Below are 25,529 nucleotides of genomic sequence, written 5' to 3'. Positions count from 1 at the left end.
GCACCTTGTTGTCTCTAATATAATAGATCACCTTGTTCATGCCTGGATAGTGATTGGTCCTCAGAGGTAAAATTAATAAAAATTAGTCATCAAAATAAATTCTAAGGTAATGATGCTAGGAGTACCCAACACATACTTTTTATACATCTGGATGTGATTCTGTTTTTAGTAAATATTCTTTAAGAAAAGCCCATACAGAATTTTTATTGATGTGAACTGTTACTTTACAAATTTAAATATTTTTTGGATCTTCAAGTGATATCTGAATACTTTTAAAGTAATTGAAATGATCTTGTGGTAGTTGATTGCAGTGTTTCTGATCATGGTAGCAATGGAGGAATTGATTGTTGGTAAATAAGCAGTGTTACCATGCTTTTTTCTTTGTAAATGGCGTCCCTTATATAATGAACTATCACCATGCCGCATAATCACTTGTGAATTGTCTGTTAAATGCAGTTTATCTGTCTTTCAAATTATTTCAGTGTTATTACCTTCTTTGTTGATGAAATGTCTGATGAGCGTACATTTCTGACAGACACTCCAAGCAGATTTCGAGAATCTGTGAGAATATATCGTCACACTACCTCACATGAGTAAGCACTCATGAATTTTAATGAAGCATATGACTTTGAAAATGAGAACTATGGTATGATTTTCCAGCGCATGAATAATTTATTTGATAAAGTTATTTAAAAGGCTAGGGCCACATCCTAAGCTCTAACACATCTTAGGCTGGAAACAACATTTGTGATACTCTTACAACATATGTAAGGCTAAATGAACTAAGATATTGGCTTTAGACCTAACATCGATATTTATATTAAAGCAATATTTGAGTTTATTTTATCTTTTTTGACTCGTCCATCAGATGTTCTAATTTTTCAGGACAAACTCATTAATTGATGAAGAACCTAAAAGGGAGATTATAAGAGTTTTTTTTAAAATGCAGATCCTTTAGATAGATCCCTGCCTAAAAGGATTGTCGAAGCAGATTCAATAGGTAACTTTCTGAAGGTAATTGGACACATACTTGAAAAGGAAAGATTTGTCAGGAAAAAGTGGTTGAGTGGGAGTAATTGAGTACTTCCTTCAAAGAACCAGCACAGCCACAATGGGTCAAATGGCTTTCATCTAAACTGATAGATATTATGAAAAAGATGCAAGGACTCTTAACCGCAGCATCAAAAAAGAACAGTTTCTCCGCCATCTGAATGAAAACTTCTAGAGCTAAATCTTACTTCCTTTGATTAACTGTCAGTTTCATTGAGTGTTGTTAAGGGTTTCACCCCACGGGGTCTGGTGAGTTCTCTCACTGCATCTTACCAAATTCACTTCATTAACGATCTTCCCACCCCTATGGCACCCGTCTCACGCAATTCTGGTCCCATTCTACCACCCACTAATCCCAGAACCACTCATAACTGCCAGGTATCCCAGAATGCACCAACATCCTTCGCGCCGGCACCATGTTTAAAAGTTGTGTAACCAGACAAGCAGTCAAGATAACCAGTTAGCGCAGAGCAGCCTTTCATAGTTCCTGCCATTTGCCCCAAGTGTAGCAGAGAAGGGAAATTTGGTGCCTCAATTTTTGGACTGGGACCTTGAGGACATGCTGGAGTCAGAGGTTACCTATGACTTATTGTGTAGGATCTCCTGAGCAAAGGCTTCCTCTTGACTTAACCCAAGCCTACCACGACATACCTCTTGGCTTTGTGTGCATGTTAAATGACAAGGCAACACAAAAGTACTGTGACATGTGTGTGTGTGTGTATGTGTGTGTGTGTGTGTGTGTGTGTGTGTGTGTGCGCGCGTGTGTGTGTGCGCGCGTGCGTGTGTGCGTGCGTGCATGTGTGGCTGGGGAAGGTGCAAAAACACAAGGCAGTCAAGGCAGAGATGCTGTGGTTACGTAGGCTGAAAATGAGTCAGCACTAAGAAAGAAAGCAAACAGACCAGAGATGCCTGATCCAATCCACGAGCTGGGTGCATTTCACTACGTGCAAAGAATTCTTATTCCAGCATTACAACAATGCTAGTTGTTGCATCCTAAGATCCAGCATTGAGGTGCAGAAGCATTTTGTAAGTCGATCAGAGATGTGCCAAGAGGGTTCTAAGAGCTGGCACATGTCAGATGCCAATGCCCATCAATACAGGGTGCCACTGACCATGGTCTGAGATGTTGGTTCCTGCTGTCCAACATGGGGGTCCTTTGGAGCAAGTGGTGAGCTGAAGTCACAAGCTATCTCCTCTGACTTCCATGCTGAGAATACTCAGCATCTTGTTTGCTTATTGGGGATGGGAAGATAGAAAGCTATATACTAATGAGATGAATTCATAGAATCCCTACAGTGTGGAAACAGCCCCTTCGGCCCAACAAGTCCATGCCGATCCTCAGGGCATCCCACCCAAACCCATCCCCCTAATCTACACATCCCTGAACACTATGGGAAATTTAGCATGGCCAATCCACCTAACCTGCACATCTTTGGACTGTGGGAGGAAACCAGAGCACCCAGAGGAAACCCACGCAGACACGGAGAGAATGTGCAAACTCCGCACAGACAGTCGCCCAAGGATGGAATCGAACCTGGGTCCCTGGTGCTGTGAGGCAGCAGTTCTAACCACTAAGCCACCGTGCCACTCTTTATACAGTCAATAAAGTTGTCAACAAGCAATAATCCACCTTAATGTGGAAGTCACTGCTATATGCCAAGAATCTCGTCATAATGCAAGGGTCTTGCATAAAAGATGCAGTGAGTTGCTCTTCGTGTTGAGATAGCTTCGCTAAATATCCTGCCTCATTTTCTGGTATAACCATTCAGGCCTTTATAAGTTTCTACCCATAAGGCTTCAGAGTCTAAGTAAGTCAAGAAATGAGGTGACTTTATTCAATTAAACCAAACAAATTTTAACCCATTCAATATAGCATTATGTGTAATATCAATAATTTTGTTATAAGCACCTGGAAAATGTTTTTATTTTCCAATGGAAGATTAGCAGAACCCCGCTGCAAATGGGACAAAAACAGCCTCATATACCCTTCTTCTCAGATATCCACAAATCTCTCACCTACATCATAGTAGTAAACGGGGGAAGCTCATTTAATCGGCCCATCTTAATTTGCATAACATTGTCCTGCCTCTGCTCATTTGTTGCTGAAACCCACATTTATATCTTTATTACCTCAATAGCTATTGGCTATTCCAATAAGTCTCTCGACTGGCCTCCTAAGTTCTGTCTTCCACAAACCAGAGGTAATGTAGAACTCTGCTGCCTGTTTGCTAACACATATCAAATCCTCTTCGTGATTACTCATGTGCTTGCTAAATTGTCTCTCAATTAAGCAGCATTTCAAATTTAAAATTCTCATCAATATTTCCAAATCCCACCATGGCATTGCTTCTCCCTACCTTTGTAATCTCCTGTATTCTCTCAATCCTCTAAAATATCTGTGCTGATCCAATTGCAGCCTCTTGAGTATCCTTGATTTTAATCATTTGCAGCATGGGCAGCTGTGCCTTCAGATGCAAGCCCTAAGCTCTGGAATTCTTTCCCTAAACCTCTCTACTTTCCTTTCCTCATTTAAACTGGCAACATAACTAAGTGAAGCATTCAGAATAAAAGTTTAGGATGGATTATTTTGCATTTAGTCCCTCCCAGACTAATGGAATGGACTAAATGCTAAGGCTGTTTCAAAATCAACAATAAAAAGCCTACAGCCTAGCATTTAGACAATTAATAATAACTCACAAATTACTTTATTATTTTAATGCTAGGACAAACTCATTTTTAATAGGGTTAACAAATCTGATTTACTACAAAAAAGTAAGAAATCATATACTGTATTAATTACTATTTATACGTCAATGTTTGTAAAGTGCATTGTTTTTTAAATTGTCTTTTGTTGATAAACTTGTCAATGCAACGTTGAAGACAATTTATTTTTGTTTACGAAAATAAAGAATGAATCCAACTTTCTATCGTAATTTTATTAAGAAACTGCATCATTGATGTTCTTTTTTAATGGAGAGAAATTCAATATTGAACAATTAGAACAGGTTGTTTGTATTTCAGAGGTACAAATAGATGCAAATTTCAGAATCATATTAGTTAATAGGCATCTGTATCTGGAGATTATTCTGTACTATATATATTAGTAAGCTGTAAATAAATCCACCGGAGATTTAAATAAACTGAATCCATGTGTCTCATGCATATTTAGATAACACAAGAATATTATTATACCCTCCACTACCACAGTGATAATCACCTTGTTTGACATACTATTTAGAGTAGACTTGAGGTCACAATCTAATGAGCACATCAGTGACATAGGTCTGGAGCCTTGGAGGAAGCAAGTGTCTGACATTCCTGCTGGTGATCAGACAGCATAGCAAAAGGGGAACCGGTGGATGTACGGTACTTAGATTCCCAGAAAGTATTTGGAAACATGCCACATTAAAGGTTACTATGCGAAATAAGAGATCATAGTGAGGGGTGATATTAACATGGATAGAGGATTGTTTAACTAATTGTTAGCAGAGAGTGGCCAGAAATGTATTATTTTTGGTTTGACAGGATGTGACAATTTGTGTGTCACTTGGACCAGTGCTTGGGCCTCAATTATTCACAATTTAATGACTTGGATGAAGGGACTGAAGGCATGGTTGCTAAATTTGTTGACACAGAACTAGATAGGAAAAAAAAGTTATGATGAGGACATAGGGGATCTCCAAATGGAAATACATAGGTTAAGTGAGTGGGTAAAAGTTTAGCAGATGGAATAGAGTGTAGAAAAAGTAAACTTTTCCACTTTGGCAAGCAGAATAGGAAAACAACATATTATTTAAATGGAAAGAAACTGCAGAACTCTGAGGTAGAGATTGATCTGGGTGCCCAAGTGCATAATGCCCAAAAGGTTAGTACACAGGGACAGCAAGTGATTGGGAAGGAAAATAAAATGCTTTTCATTGCAATGGAAGTAGAATATAAAAGCGGGAGTGTTTTAAAATGAGGGATTTTCTAATTTAAGACTGAGATAAGGAGAATTTTATTCTTTGAATGTCATAGTCTTGGGAACTCTTTCCCAGAGAACACTGGCATCTCCTCGACAATGTGGAAAATTGCCAGGTGCACCCTGTTTACAATATTCATGAAAAATCAAACCCAAGTCAATTACTGCGCCATCAGGTGTGAAGAAGAGTTATGTTGAAATGTTATCTCTGTTTCTCTCACAATGGACGCTGCCAGACCCTCTGAGTTTCTGCAGCATTCTCTGACTTTACTTCCACCCCATTTATGTACTCTGCTCAGTAATAGCATGCTCAATGCTGCTCAGTTCAAGTTCTGCAAAGACCACTAAGCTCCTCACCTTAATATAGCCTTGGTTCAAACATGGACAAAACAGCAGATCTCCAGAGGTGATGTGAAAGTGACTGCCCTTGACATCAAAGCAGTAATTGACCAAGAGGTGTTCCTGAAAAATCACAGTCAATGGAAATCAGGAAAACCTGGTTGCAGTCATACAAAGGAAGATGGTAGTAGCTATTAGATGTCATTTATCTTAGTCCAATGACATGTCTGCAAGAGTTCCTCAGGGTAGTGTTCCAGGTCCAACAACCTTCAGTTGCTTTTTCAAAGGCTTTCTCTCCAGCATAAGGTCAGAAATGGGAATGTTCGCTGATGACTGTGCAATGTTCAGCACCACTCATGACTCCTCAGACTCTGAATATACAGTTCATGTACAAAGGCACATAAACCTCGACAATGTTCAATGGCAACAGCTTATCCTTTATCACTGTTAATAAAACAAGCTCTTATATTCAGCATAGCAAGGTAGATTGGGTCTTATGGTGCAGTGGTACTGTCCCTACCTCTGGACCAGAAGGTTTTAGTTCACATGTCACCCACCCTGCATGTGATCACAGCATGTTTGAATAGTTTGATTAAACTAATTAGAGAGGAGGATTGCTGGTAGCTTTTTACGCTAACCATAAGCCAACAACATTGATATAGTGACTTACGACAGCATTCACTGTTCTCTCATACTGACCCACATACTCCCAATTACCCTCAATTATCTTCCATCATAGTCCTTGTTCCCAACTCCAGAAAGGCCTCTGATTTCCCCCCAGCCTTGTCTCATCCTCATCTTGGCTGTGACTACTCCACACTTCCTCCTACTCCTCCTTGCACCTTCTTTAAAGAATTACAGACGGGTCCCCAAGACCTCTGACCTACTTTGACGAGCAGCACTGAAACATGACTGACCAGACCGCTGACTGATGTCCTTGCAGCTCTCAAATGGCAAGATGTAATTCCCCTGACTACTGCTGCTGCTCACCCAATAGGACAAACCATGGCCTGCTCTCTGGACTGCAGATGGGAATCCTCATATCAGTGAGCATCCCAATCAGACAAGATCCTAAGGCCAAGCCCCTGGACTGATTGTAGACTGTGCCCCTGACTGACTGTACAAGACCTTAGACTCACAAAGGCCTCCCCAGCCTTTGACTGAACTCAGATCTAGGCCCCATCAAGCGGCCAAAAGGACCATTTGTTGAACAAATGTTCAGTGTGTTTGCCATGCAGGCAGCTGACATCTCGGTCAATCAAGATGTTTCCCTGACCCACACAGGTCTTTACTGTAAAGCTTGACAAGTAATCTGTCTGTGTGTCTGCACAGAACAACACATCAATCCAGCAGTACAGCTAGCCTTTGGCTGTAGTTGAGGTGCCAATGCACTAACAGGCATGGCACAGTAAGGCAAGTCAAGCAAGTTGCATGAGGATGCAGCCTGGTTCAATCCATGAGCTGACTGCCTATCCCTGTGCGCGAAGTCTACTTGCCTATTTGCCAGCGTGTCCTGTGATGTTACTGTGACCCTCCTAAATGGCCTGAAAGTGTTTCGGAGAGGTGCCCTAATTGTCATGAAAGATTGACAAATGCTGGGTGTCAATACCTGTGGATGAGGGGTACATTTGGCGAAAAGCATAAAATATAGAATAAAATGCTTGTGACATTGAGTTAGGCCTTGCCAGACTTCCTATCTGATTCTGCCACAAATCTCGCCAATGCCTTCATCGCTTGGCCCCTATACAATTCCACCTATTGTTATTGAGACTATGAGGGAAACGTAGATGGTAGGTTTATCACCTTTGAGATCCAAAGCTGTTCTTCCAACGATGTTCATCTGTTAACATCATAGTCAGTGGTACTTAAAGTTCTCCTCAGCATTAATTCTTTCAGATCCTAACACCTATGTGACATCGCGCAATGCGCCAGTGAGACTACATCTAGAGTATTGTTACGGGTTTGGTCTCCTTTTTTGAGAAAGAATATAAGTGTATTACAAGCATGTCAGAGAAGGATCACTTGACTAATCATGGAATGGGAATGCTATTTTATGAGGAAAGGTTAGACAGACTGGGCCTGTATCCATTGGAGAATAGAAGAATAAGGAGTGACCTCATTGCTAATATAAGATCCTGAAAGGACATGACAGGTTGAGTGTAAAAAGGGTGTTTCTCCTTGTGAGACAGAATTGATTAGTGTACACAGTTTAAAAATATGAGGTATTCTATGTAGGAGAGAGATAAGGAGCATTGTTTTGTTCTCTCAGTGGATCATGAGCCTTTGGAGCTATCTTTCCCTCATAGCAGTGAAAGCAGAGTGATTCAATATTTCTAAGGCAGAGAGAAATAGATTTTTATCTAATATGGAGTGAAAGTCTTTTTGGAAGAAGACAGGAATGTAGAGTTGAGGACATTATCCGATTCTTAATGATATCATTGAGCTGTGCAGTAGGTTCAAGAGGCTGAAAGACTTTCTCCTGGTCCTAATTTGTACATTTGTCTGTTCAATGCCAGGTGGTCCATTTGGAATTTGTATCCTGTTTCTTCTTGAAATGACTGAGTGTATGCTAGGCCTTTTCATAGATCAGTTGAGTCAATCGCATGCTTGTTTGGTTTATATGAACTTTCATATAAACCAGACTAAGTAAGGACAGTGGATTTACTACCCTGAAGGACATCACACGAAGACACTTTGCCAAGCTGTTTTGTTCTCCAAACTGCCAGGTACCAGAAACATAGCAGAATTGAAATGTAATTAAATGCTGTGATATGTTTTCAGGATCACCAGCGGCCACCTCATCCTAGCAGTCATTCTTTGTGTACTCTCCTGGATAGTGAATACTAGGACATGGTAGACTAGCTTTTAGTCTGGAAGCAAGACTTGTACAAGACTGAGGGGGTGTTGGTCACCTCTTGTCTCATTCTTGCTAAACTGGAGTGGACAGTTTGACATGCATTCAGTTTCTGTTTCAGATCTTTTGCATTTTACTTCTAAAGTGACCCCAACACACTCATTTTTGGGAATGAAAATTTAGACCAATGACACCACCAGAGCTCATTCATCTACATGTATGCAAACATTTCGAACTGAATACTATTTTTCTAGCCTAAAGAAAATAATAAACTCCTCTATTTCTGCTCCAGCTGAAATTGGGATCCAAACAGAGATTAGGTACCTTTCTGACTTGTAGAGGGGCTTGTGATAGATTTATTCACTGATCCATCTGGGGATATACAAGCACTTAAACTGTTGGAAAAACCCTGTTATGGTGTGCTAGATGTGTATCTTATGTTTCACTTCAATCTCTGGTACTGCTATATTGATTTTACTAATTAACATCTGTAGTTCAAATGCTGGAACAGTGCCGGGATTGCAGTCTCATTAATGAGCATCGAAACCTCAGCAGCAACAGGAAAAAATAGAAGAAAACAAACAGACAGAGAAATAAATCATAGATTGGTTATTTCTTAATTAAAACTGCAGTATCTCATCTATGACAATTTCATATCAAATTAATAAATTGTAAATCAATCTCTAATTTTCATGGACGTGGAGTTTTCCAGGATGTTCAGCCAGAGACAACATGATTTTTTAAAAATTGTATACATTTCATATTTTGGTTTTACATTTTCCAGCAATCATTTGAAGATTTCGCAAGTAATTTTGACCCTTGCTGTCTGGCAAGTAATCAGTTGGAGAGGATCATACACACATCACCACCTTCATTGCATCCCCAATTCTACTTTTCAGTATCTACTGCCATGTTATATATTGAAAACAATGGAACAAAGATTAGACATTGGACAGTAGAAGGCAGGTGATCAACTCTGGCATTTTTACTAACCAGATATAAGTTGAAATCTGCCACTGTTGATCCACTGTGGAGTAGAGATTCGAAAGTGGAATGCGCAAGTCAGGCATGGAATGACATCTGACGCTGATTCTGTTCTTACGCAACATTCACTATGTATCAAATGACTGATCAGACCAGGAATTTGCAAGATTTTAGACCTCCCTCACCCGAGGACCTGAGTCCAATTGTACCAACTTCATTTGAGATCAGCTAACTCATAGCAGCCTGGAAATGAAGTCTGAGATAACAGGATGTAGAGCTGGATGAACACAGCAGGCCAAGCAGCATCAGAGGAGCAGGAAAGTTGACGTTTCGGGCCTAGACCCTTCTTCAGAAATGGGGGAGGGGAAGGGGATACTGAAATAAATAGGGAAAGTGGGGAGGCGGATAGAAGACGGATAAAGGAGAGGAGAGGTGGAGAGGAGACAGACAGGTCAAAGAGGCGGGGGTGAAGCCAGTAAAGGTGAGTGTAGGTGGGGAGTTAGGGAGGGGTCCCACCTCAAGCCCCACCCCCATCTCCTACCTACTAGCCTCATCCCGCCCCCTTGACCTGTCCGTCCTCCCTGGACTGACCTATCCCCTCCCTAACTCCCCAAGTATAGCAAAGTACCAGACTAGGATATCATTTACCGATCGGATCATTGGTGATTGAAAGTTATGGTAGGCATGTAGATAATTGACATGGTGCACATATTTTTTTTGAAAGAGAAAATCTGTTTCAATTTTGCATTAACTGGAATGATTTTTTCAGCTTCTAGTGTTGGTAAGGAGTAGATCAATAGAGATGCAAAGGACTTTGTACTTCAAAGATAGTAAGAACTGCCAATGCTGGAGTCTGAGATAACACAGTGTGGAGCCGGAGGAACACAGCAGGCCAGCCAGCATCAGAGGAGCAGGAAAGTTCTCATTTCGGGTCAGGACCCTTCTTCGGCCTGCTGTGTTCCTCCAGCACAACATTGTGTTATCTCTTAACTTTGTGCTTCAAGCTGTGCTGTAAACTATTTAGTGTTAATGCAGAATTGGTAAAATTTTGTATGGCTGATTTAAAACAATACCTTTCATACAATATGAGAATTGTTGGCAAGACTTACAAGGTGGGAAAATTTACTAGCGATGGTGTTCCTATAGATCTGCAACCCTTATCCTTCAAAGAAGTAGAGGTATGTGGAAGGGAACTGCTGTCACAAGAAGCCTGGTGAACTATTGCAAAGCATCTTGCACATACTACTGGCCAATGTGCAACAGTGCAGAAGACATTTAATGTTTAAGATGGTAGATGGGATGCCAATCAGCAGGCTACTTTTTCTTGATGGTGTCAAACTTCTTGAGCGTTTTTGAAGCTGTGTTCATCCAGGCAAGTAGGGAGTATTCCATCACATCCCTGACTTGTGGCTTATAGAAAAAGGACAGGCTTTAGGGAGATAGGAGATGAGTAACTCTCTGCAGAATTCTCAGCCTTAGAACTGCTATTGTAGCCGCAATATTTATCTGATTGGTTCAATCCTCAGTGCATTTATTTGGGGGATTCGGTGATGGGAATAGAGTTGAATGTCAGCCAAGGTAAGGAGATTAGAGTTTCTCATGTTGGAGATGGGCTTTGCATGATGCATGTGTGAGATGAATGCTAACATGAGCAATCAGCTTAAACATAAACATTATTTGGGATAGTAGGAACTGCAGATGCTGGAGAATCTGAGATAACAAGGTGTAGAGCTGGATGAACACAGCAGGACAAGCAGCATCATAGGAGCAGGAAGGCTGACGTTTCGGGCCTAGATCCTTCATCAGAAATGGGGGAGAGGAAGAGGGTTCTAAAATAAATAGGGAGAGAGGGGGAGGCGGATAGAAGATGGATAGAGGAGAAGATAGATGGAGAGGAAACAGACAGGTCAAAGAGGCGGGGATGGAGCCAGTAAAGGTGAGTGTAGGTGGGGAGGTAGGGAGGAGATAGGTCAGTCCAGGGAGGACGGACAGGTCAAGGGGGCTGGATGAGATTAGTAGGTAGGAGATGGGGGTGTGGCTTGAGGTGGGAGGAGGGGATAGGTGGGAGGAAGAACAGGTTAGGGAGGCGGGGACGAGCTGGGCTGGTTTTGGGATGCGGTAGGGGGAGGGGAGATTTTGAAGCTTGTGAAATCCACATTGATACCATTGGGCTGCAGGGCTCCCAAGTGGAATATGAGTTGCTGTTCCTGCAACCTTCGGGTGGCATCGTTGTGGCACTGCAGGAGGCCCAGGATGGACATGTCGTCTGAGGAATGGGAGGGGGAGTTGAAATGGTTCGCGACTGGGAGGTGCAGTTGTTTATTGCGAACCAAGCGGAGGTGTTCTGCAAAGCAGTCCCCAAGCCTCCGCTTGGTTTCCCCGATGTAGAGGAGGCCACAACGGGTACAGTGGATGCAGTATACCACATCAGCAGATGTGCAGGTGAACATCTGCTTGATGTGGAAAGTCTTCTTGGGGCCTGGGATGGGGTTGAGAGAGGAGATGTGGGGGCAAGTGTAGCACTTCCTGCGGTTGCAGGGAAAAGTGCCGGGTGTGGTGGGGCTGGAGGGGAGTGTGGAGTGGACAAGGGAGTCACGGATTTGCCATAGACGTTTTTGGTACATGAGGTGTCATGAATGCAAATATCAGTGAGCATTCCCGCCTCCTTATGATGGAAGGTAGGTTATTGATAAATCAGCTGAAGATGATTGGGTCCAAGACACTAACCTGCTGATATCATGCAGCAATGTCCTGGGTCCAGGATAACTGACTCCAATGAACACAATCATCTTCCTTTGCGCTGGTGTGATTCCAATCAGTGTAGAGTTTCCTTCCTGATACCATTGATTTCAACCTTGCGTGAGCTTGTGATACCATACTCAGTTAAATGTTGCCTTGATGTCAAGGATGATCGCTCTCACGTATTTATACCAAATCTGTATTAAAATCAGGAGCTAAGTGGCCTGGTGGGACCCAAACTGAACATTGGTGGTTGAAGATTGTCGTGATTGTTCTGCCTTTTCTTCTGTACAGAGTTGCTGGGCTCCTGCATCATCAAGAACAGAATAGTTGCAGAGTCTCCTCTGGTTACTTGTTTAATTGTCCTCCAGCATTCATGACTGGAAATGACAGGACTGCAGAGCTTTGATCTGAACTATTGGTTGTGGGATCACGTGTATAGCATGTTCTTTAGCATACATATAATCCTATGTTATCGCTTTACCATCTTGGTATTTGCTGACATATTTGGACTGGCCAACTGAGAGGGAAGCTGAATAATTTTGGGCAAATAAAAGCAAATGCAAGAGTCCTATCAGACTCAAAATGTTAACTTTGTTTCTCTTTCCACAGATGCTGCCAGATCTGCTGAGTTTCTCCAGCATTTTCCGCACTTATTCAAGAATAACTGGTGTCAGATTTGAGTCAAGTGCAGGTTTTGTTGAATACTTATAGTTATATACATAATAATTTTGCCATAAGGTTCATATTTAATGCACGTCCATTGGATATCGCACCTTAAAAGTATCATTAGAAAAAGTAATTACCATTGCTCACACAATATATCATATATCTGATTGGCTTAATATAAACCGATTAAAAATGGTTTACCAGAGATGTAGAGAAGGCAACCACTGCAAGGTCACTTTGTCAAATGTTTAATTATTTACTATCTTTCAGCAGCCATGATGAACTTTACTGATGACTAGAGTCTAAAAATTCAAGTGTTTAATATAAATGCAGAAAGAAATCATTTGAAGAAAAGCATTATGTGTCACAAAAGCATTAACAATTATAGCTTAGACTGAAGAATTATAGCTTAGACTATAGCTTAGACCGTTCTGCGGTAGGGTCACCGGACCCGAAACGTTAACTCTGTCTTCTCCTCCACAGATGCTGCCAGACCTGCTGAGCTTTTCCAGCAACTTTGTTTTTGTTCCTGATTTACAGCATCCGCAGTTCTTTTGGTTTTTAATTACAGCTTAGAAATGCTTTTAAGAACTTTCATCACTAAAGAGTGTTTCTTTCTCTGTGACCTGTGTTCTGCTGCAACCACAGAATTGGAAAATCTTCCTGTCTATTGTGGAAGCTCAACTGGAGAGCTGTCTAAAGCAATGTCACCCTGTGAGAGGACTCTGTGCACTACACAGTTCAGAATTTATCTGAAAGCTGCCACCTCAGCCAAAGTGCACGGGAGACAGTGTGAACCAATAGAAACCATACTTTCCGTTACAAATGCTCATTTAGTCCTTCAGTTAAACATTATCAGATAACAATATTCTGGTATGAATATCCCAAAATCTTTTTTCAGTTATGCAAACCATTTGGCAAGGAAGCTTTAGATCCCGAAAATTTGCCCACAGGTCAGCCTACTTTCAAGTCGGCCATTACTTCTTGTCTGTAAATTTCCACCTTTTTAAGCATTTCAGTAAAACAAAAAGGGGTTGTTAGTGGAAAGAAGTGGAAAGGAAGGGAGTTCCATCCATTTGAGATGATGAGGTGGGTCAATTAGGAAAAAACAATGGAGTATAAAAGTCGATAGGTTTTGCTAAAATCATACACAGTACTTGTCAGATCACAGCTGGAATATTGTGACCTGTTTCAGTCCCCTTATCTACGGAAAGATTTACTGGCATTGGATGCAGCCTAGAGAAGATGCACTTGGCTGATGCAAGGTACATGGGGACTGTCCTATGAGGAGATTGTACATGCATACAATGAAAATGTACATGTTGGAATATACAAGAATGAGAGGCAACCTGATTGAAATGTACAAGATTCTTAGAGACAAAAACAGAAGTATTTTGTGTCTAGTGACCCTTCTTCAGAACACACAGTGGCACGGCTTTACACAACTATCCAACTGAGCTTCCACAGTAGGCAGCAAGATTTGTCTGAAGAAGACTCACTAGACCCGAAACATTGACTGTGCTTTCTCTCCACAGAGGCCACCAGACTTGCTGAGTTTCTCCAGCAATTCCTGTTTTTTGTTTCATACTTCCAGCATCTGCAGGTCTTTGCTTTTTGTTAAGATTCTTAGAGGACTTGACAAGCTGGATCCAGAAAGGTTGTTTCCTCTAGTGAAGGAGTCTAGGACCAGAGGGCAGATCTCAGAATAAAGAGTCACACATTTAAGACAGAGATGAGGAGCAATTTCTTCTCTCAGAGGTTTTGAATCTGTAGAATTTTCACTGCAGAAAACTGTTGTGATTAATTATTAAGTATACTCAAGGCTGAGATAGACATGATTTTAAGCCAGTAAGGGAGTCAAGGGTTATGGGAAAAGGCAGGAAGTGGAGGATTATCAGATAAATCTTAGTCTCATTGAATGGCAAAGCAAATTCAATGGGCTGAATTCTACTTCTGATCCTATGTCGAAGGAGTGAAGGGCAGGTGTTAATAAAGGGATGAGGGGTGCGATGGGGAGTTTGATCCCACGTAAAAGGAGATGGATCAATCAGTGTGGAGAAGGGATGTCAATTCCAGTGGATGGGGAAGGAGGGTTGATCCTGCAAGCTGCAGGAGGTTTGAAGGCCTACTAAGGTGATCAAAGGCCAAGGGAATGGAAGTGAGTCAAAAGTCTGCATGCTGCTGGGAAGACAATCTGAGTTTGGAAAGCTGCTCTTTTCTCTTGTTTGGAAAATTGAGAATGGCTGTATCAGATTGAGAGGTTTATTCAGGCAAAAGTAAATGCACTGGGTCCAGTGGTAAATCAACTCCTGACTTTGGGTAGTCCTCAGCTGGGTTAGGCTCAGGAAACATTTGACATTGAGAGGCTGGATAGCAATTCCAGTCGCAGACTCTTAGTCATTTTTGAAGTGACAAATGACCTCCTCAGAATGTATAGGTCAACCATCTAATTTTATTTGAGAGCAACAGCAGTAATCCAGAAAAAACTGTTAATGCTGTGGAGGGGCATGGGTTTAAATCCCACCACAGAATGTGGTGTGCTCTAAATTTAATGACCAAATCTGGAATATAAAGCTAACCTCAATGATTGACCTTTGAACTACCATGAATTGCCATAAAAGAATCTGTCTGGTTCATTAATGACCCGAGGGAAGGAAATCTGCCAGCCTTACCAAGCCTGACGTACATATGACTTCAGAAAAGCAAAGCAGTTGACTCTTGATGCCCTCCGACAGGACAGAGCCACTCAGTTCAAGGGTGGACAACAAATGCTGATCTTACCAGTGAAATCCACAGCTATTAAAGAAGATATTTTTAAAATGACGGAAGTGGATGGGTTGGCGTGAAATTTAAATTGGGATTCTGAGTTTTAAGATTTTCCCGCACCCAACCCAATCTTACCTGTTTAGTTTGGTTGAAAATTCTGCCCTTCCAACACCCACAAACCCCCCTTCCCACTCCCTGCCACTACCTGAGTTACAGGAGAATAAAAACACGATTTGTGTCTGATGTCAACAAATAACATCAAGTAACAACGACTGCTTTGGTATCAAATTCAAGGTAAGTATCAATAATTTATCTCATAACATTCTTGCAGTGACACAAAATTCAAGAGAAAATTACAATTAAACAATCAAAGTTATTCCTCTCATAAACTGTGATCCAGAAGCATGTTCAAATACTTAACAGCCTGCTTCAACAGTGGTGATATTGTGGGATGAACAGCTTTTCCTAAACTTTAGTGAGTAGATCGTGACACATAGCTCAACATGAAAGGCACATTGCATGTTTTCATTCCATCTGTAACTATGATATTTCACTGTTCCTTTTCAAGTATTTTGTACCCACGTCAGAACCGAGAATGACTCACTCGGGGCCTGTAGCAAGGACAAGCACATCATAGCGGTATGTCAGAATGTGTTGACATCACCACAAGTGAAGGGTCAGCAAATCATTCACAAGATTCTTGTAGATGATGGCCTTGCAACGTGAACTGTTTCTAACTATAGACCTAGTTGACCATATTATAACACATAGATTCTAGCAGTTCAAGATGCTGGCTCATAAGAGATATATAGGGGTGGACAATGAATGTTGACCTTGTTAGGAATGCCTACAAACCATGAATGAATGACAAATAAAAAGTAACTTTTAAAAACTAAAATGGCACTTACAGTCAATGCTACTAGACAAAAAAAAAATTGCCATTTCACATCGCATACTTGACTGTCAAGGCAATGTAATGGCTTTACATCATCTCTAAACTTCTGGAACGAATGAGTCACTCATCTTTATTTAAACAATCAATAATTTAATAAAATTGGGAAAAAAGATTCAAGGATTTAAATACAGAGACAAAATGAATATTAAACTTAACGAAAATGACTCCACACTGCATGCAATGACAAACTAGGAAATAAATAATACAATTCGGAAGCTAAATTTGTCTAACTTGATTAAAAATAAGACACACGCTAAATGTTTTCACTTAAACTGGCCATTTAATTCCCGCCAGAGTCTAGCACAAGTTATATTTTCACTCTAGATATTACTATTCGGAAACAAGCCTACGTATTATAGTTTTAAAAATCCCCAATTTAGTTGTGCTGTCGTCAACATCCTGAGAATTGCCATTGAATGGAAACTTAACCAGACCAACCATAGAAAAACTGTTGCTACAACAGCAAATCAGATGCTGGGATGCAGTGAGTAACTCTTGTCTTGTCTCCCCATTTCCTGAGGGATAATCCATGAGGCATAATTCAGGAGTGTGATGAAATTCTCTCCAATTGCCTGGATGAATGCAGCTCCAACAACACTCAAGAGGTTTGACACAATCCAGGACAAAGCAGTCTGCTTGATTGGCACTTCGTCCATCACCTTAAACATTCACTCCCTTCACTACTGATGCACAGTGGCAGCAATGGATACCATCTACATGTTGCACTGCGTTAACTCACCAAGTCTCCTTGGAGTGCACTTTTCAACGACGTGACCTCTACTACCAAAAAGGACAAAAGCAGCAGATACAGGGAACACCACTACCTTCAACTTCCTTTCCAAGTAACTTTAACTTTAAAGTATATTGCTGTTCCTTCACTGCCGCGAGGTCATATTACAGGAGTTTCTTTGAAACAGCACTGTGGGTGTTCTTAATGTCAAGGACAGCAATGGTTTAACACAATAGCTCACCAGAACCTTTTCCAGGACAATTAGTAATGGGCAATAAATCTGCATTCCAGAACAAGTTAAAAATATCTTAAAACAATCAATTTTTAACAATTTTTGTCTTAAAATATTTTGGAAATTTTACTTCCCAAGTGAGAAAACGATCTATTGTGTGGTAAGCCTGTGAGGAAGGGCAGCAGGAGGTTAAGTGTTATAATCTTGTGGTGGGAAGCAGTAGATTGACTAACAGCTCACTGCACACCTCTAACTGGATCTAAAGTAATAGTGGGCCATAGAGGCAGACAGATGATCTGTAATGAAGAGCGGGAACTTTGGCACAGGAAGTCTATATTTTCCATGTGGAATCTGCAGGAGCTCCTACTCTTCTTGGGACTGCACAGCAGAATATTAAACTCAACTGGAAAGGCCCACATTGCCTCATTCCATCAAGTCCTACGTAGCTTCATGTTAAAGTAATAGCCTGGATCTCAATTTACTTGAAGTTATGAGGCTATCATTTGACTCTTCTGCAGGCAACTTTATCAGCCTAAAATATGATGTATGCTAAATTGCTCTCGCCACTCTTTTCTCTGTTCACTAATCAGCTGATATCTCCGGTGAGGTTGTGTGCAGAAAAGGAAGACAGTAGCCGTGAGAGAGCCTGCCAGAGGAGAACAGGCAGCACCTCAGAGAACCAGACACCTCAAAGCGCATGAAAAATAATTAAAAAGCAACAGTCAAACATAAGGGGAATCACGCAATTGATCTAGGTTCTCAGACACCCAAACATTCTTCACCTAACTTTTTGAACCCAACAAATATCGAGTATGTGCATCAGACTGTTTGGACTCACTGATTTACAGCTTTAAAATTGCATGCGTGCTGTCCCCAGCCCATAAACAAGAAACTTAATAGGCTTCCCAACTCACTTAGCTTTATTTTGAAATGCTGTGTTCTGGAGACGCCTTCCAAAGACACAATCTTCACATAAAACCTTCCTGAAGTGTCGATGATCATGTCATCCAGCTGGAGAGCTTATAAGAAACTTGCCTCATTCCAGCAAGTCCTTTTGTACCTCACACTAACCAGGCGGTGGCATGGACACCAGTGAAGCTGATCCCCTGGTTGAGCCATCCCACCTAGTGAACACTGTCAGCAAATCAGGGGCCAGCAGGTCTTGTGCTTAGCACAGATGGTCATGGCTGTTGCCAGATGAAAGCCCCAGGAGCCCCAGGATCACAGAGGACCTAAGGCAAAGGTATTTGATGTTGTGAGGCAGGTTTCTCAGGTTGGGGATTGCTGGTAGGGGGGAAAGAGGGTTCAGTTTAATAAAAGGTGATACTTTATGCTGGCAGATGTCCTCATGCCAGAAGCTCAGTTCTTTGCTCCAGCACTGATTGCTTTTGACCAAGGGACACCACCCTCAAACTCAGTAATGAGTAACAAACTGATCTCGGTGTAGCAGATATCTGGTTACATGCTCACCTGCAGCTGGGCTAAGGCCTGTAAGTGATCCTTAAATAATGTTTAAGCGCATCCATAGATGTTGGGGAGAGAAGCTTACCTATAGCTTTCCTGGCCTGAACCTAATTCTATTGGAGGTGGGAAGACAGGGAATTTGACTACGCTACAGCTTACTTGCTTAAAGGATGCTCTCACCTCCAGGCTTATCCAGGAGGTGATGATCTATCCTTCAATCCATGTAATCACCATCAAAGAGTTTGAAAGACCAGCCAGAAAAATGTATGGATTTCAGTAATCAGTTTCAGTGGTGCTTATATTAGTTTGATATGCTTATTCGTAGTATTGTTAGTATTTGGATTAGTTAGATACCTATATGGGCAGGATTTTATGGAGTCTTCCATCTCTATAAATCCCTCTTCCCTGTTAAATTTAACCCCATGACTCCAATAGCTTACACAGAGCAAATTAATACCGGGAGCAGTCAACTACTCTGAAGAGCAAGTGGCACCCCTTTCTCAGGAAGACATCCTGTCTACAAGAGCTGCCAGCTATCTAGTTCCAGGAGTGGCAATATAGGGCAGTTCCACCAAGCCAAACGTCTCAATTAATTCCCATATCAGGGTTCTCAGAAGAGGGGCCAGCAGGACTGAGTTACAGGAGATGGGGTGGTTCCAATGCACCCAGCTTCTCCCCTTTGCCTACACCAGCTTATGCTATCAAAACTGGATGGCATCCTCAAATGGCATCAACCAGTTCCCCATGGTGGATTGCAGTAGCGGTGGGAACAAGGGAGGGCAGGCCATTGGGCAACTCCCCTGGTCCTATAACATTTCAGACAGGTCAGGGAAGACTGTTCTCAACATACCTTCCAATCTGCCTGTGGGGAGAGCAAAATCCAACTCTTAATGAAGAGTAGAAAAGACAATAATTTGCAATTCTGTAACTGTCCTTCTGTAGAGACACATCCTCAAGTGTTTTACATTAACATTGCAAAGCACTAGACGCCAAGCAGGTGGTAAAGTTTGAAAATAAAAAAATAGACTAGAAAATCAAAGCCAAAATAGAAAGAAAAGTGTTTATCTAGTCTTTTCAAGCAGGGTGAGTGAAGACAGCTCAATAGGGAGAGCAGGACTGTAGTGTTGAAATGAGAGGCCATCAACAGTGAAGACATTAAAAACAGTAGGAGATTTGATGTTAAAAGAAAGGGAACATGCAAGAATTTGAAAATTTGACCAAAAATGTAAGTGGACTCATTCTGGGTTTTATAGCTAAGCTGAGAAAGAGAGAGGGAGACTGAAAGACAGCGTTGGCATTCCAGTCCCAGGTTTTAACACTCGTCTCTGTCCTGATATGAAACAGATCTGTTCCTGGTAACCAAGTCAGCAATCAGCTGACAGCAGGTCAGCAATTCAAACAGGACTCTATTGGAAAATTAAAGGCAATGCACCTGCAATTTTACAATCTGCACTCACAGTCGATCAGCTATTTCACGCTGACAACGATTCTGACTTGTGAGGCATTCAAGTCAGATGACCCTGATCCAGGAAATCCAGATACCACCTCTGAAAGACCGTTAGAGACACCAAGAGGCAGTACTGGACTAAGCTAGAGACCCAAACTAACCACACAGACTCCCGCCATTTGTGGCAAAGCCTACACAACATAATCGGCAACAAAGCAAAGCAGAACAGAATAGCAGACAAAAATATATCACTCCCTGATGCGCTCAATGGATTTTACCCTCGTTTAGAACAGAAGGTCAATGAAACAGTGTCACCATCATCGACAGCCTCGGATGCATCTGCTCCCTCAGTCTCCGCTGCAGACATCGGATTGGCCTTTTGGAGAGTGAACCCACAGAAAGCAACTTGCCCAGATGCAGTCCAAGCCGTGCACTCAGGTCCTGCATGTACCAGCTGGTGGGAGTATTCGCTGACATCTTTAACCTCTTATTACTACGATCTGAAGTCCCCACCTGCTTCAGGAAGACCACCATCATCCTGGTACCAAAGAAAACTCATGCAGCCTGCTTCAATGACTACTGCCCGGTGGCTCTGACCTCCATAATTATGAAGTGCTTATTGAGGTTAGTCATAGCCCACATCAACTCTAGCCTCCCAGCCTGCCCTGACCCCTTACAATTTGCCGATTGTTGCAATAGACCCACAGCAGACGCCATCTCCCTGGCCCTACATTCATCCCTGGAACATCAAGGATAACAAGGATACCTACATTAGTCTCCTACTTATTGACCACAGCTCTGTCTTCAACACCATAATTCCAACAAAACTAATCTCCAAACTCTGAAACCTAGGTCTCTGTTCCACCCTCTGAAGTTGAATTCTCGACTTCCTGATCCAAAGACTGCAATCAGTGAGAATAAGCAACAATAGCTCCTCTACGACAATCCTCAACACGGTGACGTGCAATGCTGTATACTCAGCCCCTTACTATACTCCCTATGCACTCATGGCAGTGTGGCTACATTGTATCATAACTCCATCTACAAGCTCGCTGATGACACCACTGTTGTAGGCTGAATCTCAAACAATGACAAGACAGAATACAGGAAACAGATAGAGTACTTGTTGGCATGGTGTAAAGACAACAATCTCGCCTTCAATGTCAGTAAAATGAAAGATCTGCTCATTGACTTCAGGAACAAGGTGGAGGGCACACCCCTGTCAATGGTGCTGAGGTAGAGATGATCGAAAGCCTCAAGTTCCTAGGAGTGATGATCACCAACGATCTGTCTTGGTTCACTCATGTTGACTTTATAGTCGAGAAAGCACTATAACACCTCTACCTCCTCAGGAGGCTAAGGAAATTCGGCATATTCATGAAAACTCTTACCAAGTTTTAAGGATGTACCATAGAAAGCATCCTATCTGGAGGCAACACTGCTTGTTACGGCAACTACTCTGCCCAGGACCGTAAGAAACTACAGAGTTGTGAACGCAGCTCAGTCTAGCACACAGGCCAACCTTCCATCCGTTGACTCTATCTGTACTCACTGCTGCCTCCCACCCTGATGATAATCTCTTCCAACCTCTTCCATCAGGCAGGAGATACAAAAACTTAAATATGCATGCCAACAGATTCAGGGACAGCTTCTTCCCTGCTGTTATTAAACTTCTGAATAGACCTCTCACATTTTAAGTTTAACGTTGATCTTGCTGTTTGTGCACCTTTATCTGCAGCCAAAATTTTGTATTCCTCTCTTTGTAGTATTGCCCTAATGCACTTTGTATGGTATGATCTGCCTGTACTGCATGCAAAACAAAACTTTTCACTGTACCTAAGTACGTGTAACAATAATAAATCAAATCAAATCAAGATTCAAATGTTGGAATATTAGAGGAGCATCTGAGATTGATTTGCAGATCAGTAAGTGGGTGGAACTATAAAATCAAATTGGAAGAAATCTAACTTTCTGCATTTACTAAAAGTGGCCGGAATTTGGAGAAGTGCATTTGTAAACTATGACTTGCTATAGTCATGTGACTTCTGAGGTAGTTATCTGAGGTTTTGAGACAAGATGAAGCAGCCATTAAAGCAAACACATCAAACATGGTTTCAGAGCATCTCGCTGAAATTGTGAGGTTTTTGTAGTGCTGTGAATCAGCCAGCTACTGTAAGAAGCTGCAAGCAATAATTCAAACTTCAATCTGTGACTTTCTACTATAGTGTGTCAATATGGTCTTGGGGAGATGAAAGGCAATTTGAGAAGGAATTGTGACCTCTATGAAACAGTTAGTACCCAAAAGGGTTAAATGATGTCATCATATAAGCTCCACCTATCAGGATATTAAGGACTGCCCCTGGAAGAAACTAAACAGTTGTCCAGTCATCTGTCAGTCTTTATAATGAATTTTTTCAGGAGAAATAATGCGCATTTACTCTTAAGTATGACCTGTGGTCTTACAAAGAACTTTCATGCATCTCAGATATAATGTAACTGGTTATTAAGTAATGTTAGAAAGCTATTCTGCAAAAGACCTTGTGGAAACATCCTTCTCCATTTGATATCGGTCACTTAAGCTAAAAGCAATACAACGATTTTTGGCAATCTGGTGGACATGATATAGCATCTTTCAATTTTAATGGTAGATTTATGAGATATTTACAGAGTTAGACAAAAAATGTGAACAACTATGAATGGCAACTCTGTTGGAAAAGAGTGCTGCAAGCTGCATTATTCTAGATCTCCATGAGGAGCAGAAAAGCGAGAAATTTTGAAGGCCGTGAAGATTCATTTTGAAACCTCTACTAATATTAATTACAATTATGTTGTGTTTAACATCAGAGTTCAGGATGAAATGCAACATATGAATTCAATACTAGAGGAATGGGTGGAGGCATTGGCTTTGAGCTGCAAGAGACACTTGACTCCGTATTCCCAAAATGTTGAAATCATTTGATGACAGAGCCTTCTCCATTTGTGATAAGAATATGTCAGAGAAACTCACAAGGTCTGGCAGCATCTGTGGAGAGAGAAACAAAATGAACTTTTTGACTCTGATGTGACTTTTCTTCAGACCTCCAATTGGATCTCTGAGGTTGTCTTTATCCCTTCATCTATTGGGATCCAGCTGGCAAACCCTGAGTTTTTCTTTAGATTGTCTTTATATCTCAGTTTAGGTGATCCAGCTCTGAAGTTTTCCATTCTCAGCTGGATGTGGGATACTTTGGTATGTGGGAATTCTCCACATAACCACATGACCAACCCAGCAAAACTGAGCAGGGAGATTATCCCCAGTGAACAGATCTCTCACAGTGAAGATGGAATGCTTCGAGTTGCTTTATATGTCACCAATTGTTTGTCTAAGTCTCCCACCCCCCACAAAGAAGTGACATAAGGATCATTGTTTGGTAGACTTTGATCTTTGTTTTGAGACAAACTCAATAATCTTTCTATAGACTGGGAGGTCTTGCTTTTGCTAGCATTGGTTGATTTTTTCTTTCATCCAACATAGTATTATTGGCAAAGATACTCCCAAAATAGCAAAACTTTCTACTCGCATTATTGACTATGCATAACCAAAATCACAGCGTAACTGCTCTGCAGGTCTGAGAACTGTAGACAGGGTCTTTGCAGCATGTCAAACTTAATAAAAAGTCCCACACATGGGATAAGCTCTCGATAAGATTCTCATTGACCTGACCAAGGCCTTTGACAATGTAATCCAGGTGGCTACGCAGAAGATTCTGGATAAATACGAATACCTTGATAAGCTGATTAGTGTCATTTGCTCATTTCATGATGGTGTCAGTGTCCATGCAATGCAAAGCGGTATATCATCAGATTCCTTTCTGTCACCAATGGCACTGAGCAGTGTATTGATTCCAGTTCTGCTGTCTTATACTTCTTGGTCAAGCTCCAAAATGAACTCAAAAAGCTCAACACAGGATTAGACATTCAATTCAAGACAGAGGGCAACATCTTCAGCTTGAGCCATCGTATGATCTACATGAAAGAACAGATAAATTGAATAATTAAGGGCTTCTCATTACAATATACCAACTATCCTCACTGTGGAACTCCATGTATCCCCTAGTGGACAGATATACATGCCTTATGTATGCCAGAATTACCCTGTGTCCCTCTATTAATTCTCTCTTGTGTAGATGCCCCAACTTCCCTGAATTGTCTGTTTCTCTCACCTGTCACTCTTCATCTCTGACTTTCTAAACCTTTCTACCCATTCTTTGCCTTCTGGTTTCTCTTCCAATCTCAACTTCCCATATGTTTAGCAGATGTCACATGGAGTGAGTCCAAAATTGTAGTACAAGCTTTGCATGACTATGATAGTTTATGAAGTCACCTGGCATTTTGACAGAAGGCAAGACGCTGGGGTCATGCTGAAAATAGCCAGCAGACCATCAAGATCCATGCTCAGAGGGAATGGGAGCAGATGGCCAGGCAAGTCAAGTCCTAGCATCTGGTCTCAAGAACCAACTTGTGAAACCCTGCAAACATCACCCACCAATCCTTGTGAAGAGACAGAGGCAAAGAAAAACATTCAGGGTTGTGATGATACTTACTTGGTTCATCGGGAAGGGGTTGTTGCAGGATGCTTCAAATTCAGGAATGACCTGTTAAGAAAGTGTAACTCTCATGATGCATTGGGGTTCAGATACATCAAGAAAGATGATTGTCAGCCCGTGTGCTGGAGGTATTGCTTCCTTTAAGCTGGAGCTTTGTGTTCATTTTGCATGGCCTGTAGATTAAAAACTTGGTGAGGAGAAGGCAGCTGCTACTCATGCTGCTGGTTTGGTTCCATGCTGCTGTTCCTTCTCTTGTCCTCATCAAAAGGAAGAAAATTAAGAAAAGCTTGAATTTATATCATGCTTTTCACAGTCGCTAGTAATCTCAAAGTGCTGCACTGTCAATGAAGTGCTTTTCTGAAGTGTAGCTGCTGTTGTAATGTCGGAAACAAATCCAGAGTAGACTTTAAAAGTGAGGGCAGAGAGCTGGGAAGTGTAGTTTAAGGTGATTAAAGTCCAAGGTAGCTGAAATTTCTTCCAAAAAGTTGAAATTCATCTCTGAAGCAGTGAACACACATTCGTAGGAGTAGTCTGTGAACAAAAGTTTTGTTTGTGGACAGAGCTACACAGTTTTAGTTCTAGTTTCAGATTTTCCAGTGTCCATTTCACAGAGCAATGAAATCCTGTTGCACACTCATCTTTTTAATTCTGGCAAGTCTCACATAACTTGTAAAACCATGTCCTTATGTTAAAGTCAGAATGTTGTGTTAAAGTCAGAATTGATTATACTCAGTATCTCCACTAAGATTTCCC

This window comes from Rhincodon typus, chromosome 4, assembly GCF_021869965.1.
Source record: "Rhincodon typus isolate 14 chromosome 4, sRhiTyp1.1, whole genome shotgun sequence".
In the NCBI taxonomy this organism is placed as follows: Eukaryota; Metazoa; Chordata; class Chondrichthyes; order Orectolobiformes; family Rhincodontidae; genus Rhincodon; species Rhincodon typus.
The sequence above is the reverse complement of the archived record's forward strand: the minus strand, read 5'-3'. Positions refer to the sequence as shown.